We start from the raw sequence: 6,365 nt of genomic DNA on the forward strand, positions 1-6,365 counted from the left end.
TTCTTAGAATAGAAAAGTCCCATCGAACATGGTTTAATCTGTTTAACTTTTGAGAAAAACAACTTCGAAAACAAGTCAGGATACAGTTTATCCTTTCAGATGATTGAAATGATATGCAACTTTTATACTGAGACCTGGGGATGGTGCTCGGCATATGAAAATTTTGATAATTCAATTTGGATTTAAACGACTCCCAGTCTGCTTGTTTATACCGGAAAGATCGTCTTTCTTTGTTTAGGATTGGTAATGTGGAAGTTTAGATTATGATGGGTATGTGGTCTGAGCCAAAATTCGGACCGGGTTGTAGGTGTGTATGGTAGGCAAGTGCTGCCCTGTTCCCGAAAACGAGATCAGGGTGGCCCTTTCCTCTTGGTGTATGAGGTGAAGAAGTCGGGTCCTATGTAGTGGAGTCTTTTTGTTCCAAAAATAGAAAAGAGTCGCTTATCATGTGCATTGGTAGTGCTGCGGTGTAGTGTCGTGTGGGTAGCATTGATATCTCTGGGAGGTTTGTATAATTAAATAATTTGTTGAAATCAGCAAGAGGCAAATTAGTATTTTTTTTATATAGGCAGTAGAAAGGATAGGAGCCCGGTGGGGTGAATAACCTGAGTGCCATGAACGATCGCTAGAATGCCACTCAGGATAGACCCATTTTACCTGGGTCTACCTTGCTTGGCATCACCTGATTCCTGACCCCTCGAGGTCAGGGAGAGAGTCCTGTAAGCAGGATAGAGGGCGAAAGTCCTGGGAATCGGCGGACCAATTCCCAATACTTCCACGTTGTCCCAAGCACCCCCTAGAAGGGAGCAAGCTAACTGCTCCCTCCAGAGGGTTAGAAGGAGCTCTTCCTCGACTTCGGAAACGACTTCGACGTCGATATCGGAGGCTGCAGGGGAATCCCTTTCGTTTTTTTTTATTTGCGTGCTTGTCTGGTGGTGAGATATGTCAGCATTTGTATTCAGTGTTTTTTGTAATATTGAGTGCTTGTGCAGTTTCTTTTGGATTTTATTGTGGTGGTGGTTGCAAAATGAGGTGTCTTTGTGTGGAGCAATGAGGCTCTGAGTTAGTGTTTGTCACCTCAGTTGCTGTGGTATCCAAAGTTGTGGTATTCAGGAATGTACAAAATTGTCGTCTTCGAAAATCTCCTCTGGGATAACAATGCTGCAGCATGATAGGGACAATGTTTGCGAATTTCTTGGCGTTGCATTTAGCAGCAATGAGAGCTACATGGAAAAATGGCTTGTATTTTCGGGTTTATGTTAGGTGTGAAGTTGTTGTTGATTTGGGGAGGTGTGGGCAGAGTTGTCCTGGAGGTAAAGGCAGGTCATCTGGGTGTGCTAGTCTGGGCATGCAGTGTGGCGGCTGTTGTGGCGTATGAAAGAGCTGTATTTTTGTTTTCCCTAAGCTGAGTTCGTTTTGCTTTCAGTATTTCTTTTCTTTTGGGGCAGGATCAGCTAACTGCAATGTACAACCCCTCGCAGTTGCAGCATTTGATGCTCTCCTTGCATTTAGCGAAGAAGTAACCTTCGCCACCGTAACGCGAGCATGTGTGTGTGTGTGTGTGTGTGTGTGTGTGTGTGTGTGTGTGTGTGTGTGTGTGTGTGTGTGCATGTGTGTTTGTTGTGTTTTGTTGCAGTTTCGGCATTGTTCGATGTGAATAAAGCACTCTGTTTCGATATTATAAGTTGGAACCGATGTATTGAACATCATGATTCCACGTGAGAGAAGTTTCTGGGCTTCCTCTGGAACAGAGACATGAATTTTAACGATTCGTGACTCGGGAGGCTTGTAAACATCAGGACAGTGACCCCGTTCTTGGCGGATACTTCCTGGCCAATTGATATTATGTTGATATTATATCGTGCTGTCGATCTTTTTTCCCACGACCATGCACTTTGCCTTCGTTTCCGGAGAGGGGACGGGAGTGAAACCATGTTCTTTAAACTTTCTTTGGCCTTCAGTTGAGAGAAATGGGGTCAGTTGTTCAGGTTTGACTACCGTCACTCTGAAGCCAGAGTGTATTTTGACGAGGTTTGTGACTGCCACCTTAATGATTGTGAAGATCTTCTGGAGAGCCTATTCTCAAAAGATAAGCTCTCCAGTCTATGATGATTTGATAACATGTCCCATAATCGTGCCATAGCTTGGGTGATATGATGGGTCAAGGTGTTCTCTAGCAGGTGCTAATTAGGTAAGGTGGCTGAAGGCATCAGAGAGGGAGGGGCTCGTACCTGCCTGTTTGTCTCTATATGAAATTCAGGGAGTGGCAGTTATGAGATGGTCTGACATACCTGTCCCTAGCAAAAGAATGACAACTCAAAGGCACTGTAAGGCAGGCATGCTAAGGCCTCCCTGTGGAAGGTAAAGGTCTGCCCACATCCGAGCACGAGTTTGAAGATGGGGTCCAGTTCACCAGAAGGTGTGTAGTGAGTTATCCTAATGCCGAATAAAATTGTATAGAAAAGAGTAGCTATAGGGCACGAAACTAATTGCAAGCAATTAGAATCGCGACAACAACGAAAGGTGTGCGCAAAACAGCCAGGGTATTATGCAAGGGCCAAGCTCATGCTTACTGTGGAGTCAAACAAATCTCTTGACCAACCAGCTAAAGATCCTGAAAGCCATTTATTAGTAGCACGACTCCGCAACCTGAAGTTCAGTGTAGTTTCCTAGGTAGGATCACACCAGGTCCACAGCCATGTCCTCGCTCCCCTCGTTCCCTACATGCTTACACAGTGTGTAAGCGTGAGGAAGGAAGGGTTCCAAACAATGATGTGGAAGGTGGAAGGGCATCCCCTCTGGTCTCTCCCCAGGCGTTCACACCTACCCACGTGTTTGCCGTGCATTGCACCCCTTTGCACTGTGGAGACGGGAGTCCTGGAGGTTGAGCGATGCCGTACATGAGTACGCCCTGTGGATAGCAACACGCCTCATTGGTCCCTTATTCCAGGAAGACGATTGGTCTGATCGTGGCCCGGTCAGGTCAATCACCTGGTCTCCTTTGGGAGGCCAGGGTCAAGCAGTCAATGTCGCCATTGATACTCACACTGGTCCCGTAAGTGGCGTTATAACGGCCATTGGCTGTGTATATCTTCTTACCACCCCTGTAGCTGTTAGACATTAGCTCTAACATAAAGCTTCCAGTTGTTGGACTCGGTGGTGGCTGGGGGCGTGAGAGGATGAAATAACTGCTTATTTTATGGCTTCAAACCCCCCACAACAAAGAGATATAAATGACGAACTGTGCAAGGCCCAGACTACGGCAGTCACTCTGAAGCCATACATGGGTTCTAGTGAGTTGAGAAAATCCAAAGCGCAGGTTGACTCTGTCAGACCTGCTGCTAAAATGTACACAACATCAGCCAAAACATGTCTGTCCATGAAATTGTCCAACATATGGACTCTTGTGCTGGCCTCTCCAGGCCAGCACCCAAATCAGGGAAACCTCTGAGTAACCCTCAGGCGTCCTCCCTGATTGAGATGGGAACACAAGCTGAACCAGCCGAAGCAACGGCTGCTACCATGACTACAGCCGAGAATTTAAGCGGTTCGAAACGACTCAGGCCGGAGACAGACTCTGAGGGAGAGTCTGGACCCCCTAGGCGTTTCCCACAGTTCATGGTTCCCTCTAAACCTGAAGGCTTCGACAGAGCCTACCAACTGGTAAGAACATTGGACATGCAGAGAAAAATCTGGTTGTCAATCCAGGTTGCCAGAGACCAGGGCATGATTATTATGCCCAAAGACCAAGCTACCCTGAATTTCCTGCAGGAAATAAAGGAGCTTAATGATGGGAGGAAAGTGTCTCTCGCCACTGAATCCTGATGATAGGAGAGCCAAGATGGTGCTACTTGGCTTTCACTTTTTTCTCACACCCACAGGTCGTGGAGGCTTCCCGAATGTCAAAAAGGAAGAGCCCAACCAGGCAAGTCCTGGTGACCTGGAAAGGAGCCCCAATCACTAACCTTGATCTGGGTAACTGGGGCTCCTTCAGCCTAAGAACATATGCACCAGAGCCACTTCGGTGCTTTAAGTGCCAAAGATACAATCACCACGAAGATAACTGCCAGGCTAAGCCTAAAATGGTGTCTGTAGAAAGGCACACAAGAAAGGACAAAGGGACACAAGAGCCAAATGTCGCAACTGTGCCAAGAGGCAACACGCCTGGAGCCTGGAAAGAAGTGGCCCTCAGGCGAGACGAGGTTGCTAAAAGGCGACCAAACTTAGTTCCTGCTCCCCTAGGCACCTATGTCTGGGGACAGAACAAAAGTGAAAAGATTTCCCAAATTTCTAAGAAGAAGGAAGCCCTTACAAAACTGATGCCAGATATCTCCAATAAAAAGGAGTTTCCGACCATTTCAAAAGTGCAGAAAAAGAACTACAGGAATAAAGGTCCAAAGAGCACTGCATAAGCTTCCCCAAGAGACGATAATTTCCTCTTTGACAAGGAAGATATGACTCCTGTTGACTACTGTAGTCGCTGCAGTAGCAACAGCTTTGGGGAGGATGAGTGAGGAGTCAGAGAAGACAGTCATGGTCGCCATGACCCAGACTGTTGCAAAGATACGCAGACAAAGCCTGAAGTGAGAAAAAACAAACTCACAAAAGTCAGAGGTACCAAAGGCTCTCCACCTCCCAGTGGACCCATGGATAGCCTGACAAACAGCCCAAAACCAGATGAAGATCCTTTAACCAGCGAGGACTTCACAAAGAAAGGCATCCTCCAATAATGCAATCAAGGAACACTGACATTGTCATCCTCCAGGAGGCATTAACAGAGGGGACTGTTCGCTTCTCCGGGTATCATGTCTTCATGCTGCCAAACACGGCTGGCAAAAGAGGCTTCATCACCCTGGTCAGAGCAACAATCCTTTGCTATACAACAGACATCAGCCATTTCTGTGCTACTGCAGCACAAGACTGAGTGATCATAAGGGAGAGTTCAGTGCACACCACCCCATCCCAGCTCCCTGCAGGGAACTGGGTGCGGCAGGCCGTCATATAGCCAATGTGCTTGAGACTTTCCTCGAGATCGCTCTTCTCAATAGCCAATAGCCAACACATATCTGAAAAGGGGTCCTAGACCTCATCTTGGCCACTGTGGCTCTGGTGGAGAGAATTAGGTTGTGTCGATGAGACTGTCAAAAATGATCATTATGGCACTGTTACTACCCTCATGGAGGCTGGCCCTTCCTAAATGCCACAACCAAATCCAAGATGGAAATCAGACAAGGGCAATTGGCAAACCTTTCAAAATGCCTCGGCCCACTGTCTTAGAAGCAATGAACCCCCACAGAGTGAAAATGTGGATGTGCTTGAAGCTAGAGTTATGAGTGCATAAATCAAGCAGCCTCACAGACTATTCATAAAACTTGCCCATGATCCATGAGTTATAAAGATGCCTGGTACTTTAATGATGAGATTAAGGAAGTCAACCACAGAGTGAACATGTGTAGAAAACATTTCTGAAGGCAAAGAACCCCTGATAATCTAGCCCTCCTAAGGGAAGCAGTCACAGATGCCAAGGAAACTGCCATAAGTTAGGCGGGAAACGTGGCTAGAATGGTGCGAGTCATTTGACCACTGAACCACCCTTACAGAGCTATAGCAACAAGTCAGGCAAGCTACTAGCCACTCAACCCTCAATCAGAAGCAAATAGACTAGTGCACGAGTTCTCTGTAAGAACAAGCAGCAACAGTCTGCCAGCCGAACTGAGGGCAAACCAACAGTGCCTACAACCAACCAGACTTGCTCATATCAGAGAGAGGGCAGCCGAACCTGTTAACTCAGATGTTATTTTCTCTCTGTGGGAATTAAGAAAAACCTACAAAAACAGTTCTTGCACAGCCCCAGGTTCTGATGGGATCTCAAACCCCATCATTTCCCACCTAGGACTGGCAGGTGAGCTTGCATTCCTGCAACTCATCAACAATTCCTGGGAAAACTTCCACTCTACCTCTGAGCTGGAAGAGGGCTATCATAGTTCTCATCTCAAAGCCAAAAAAGCCAGGGAAGTACCGTCCCATCTCTCTCCTCAGCTGTCTTAGCAAGACGGTCGAGAGAATGGTACTAAACCGACTCCAATGGAAAATGAGACCCCCACATGAATACCTCCATAGGTCCACAAGGGGCATGAGCACAGCACACAGCATAGCCACACTCTTGGGCACAATCAGCACTGTAACTTGGATAAGTGACTATTTCAGGAACAGAACAGCCAAAGTCAGATTCCAAGGTAACCTATCACATGCCACTAAAAAATGGAATACCACAGGGTGGGGTCCTCAGTCCATCCCTTTTCAACACCCTAATGTCCTACATCCTTAACATACACCTCCCAGTGGGATGCAAGATCATCTCCTAT

Source organism: Penaeus monodon, chromosome 5 (assembly GCF_015228065.2).
Source record: "Penaeus monodon isolate SGIC_2016 chromosome 5, NSTDA_Pmon_1, whole genome shotgun sequence".
Classification (NCBI taxonomy): domain Eukaryota; kingdom Metazoa; phylum Arthropoda; class Malacostraca; order Decapoda; family Penaeidae; genus Penaeus; species Penaeus monodon.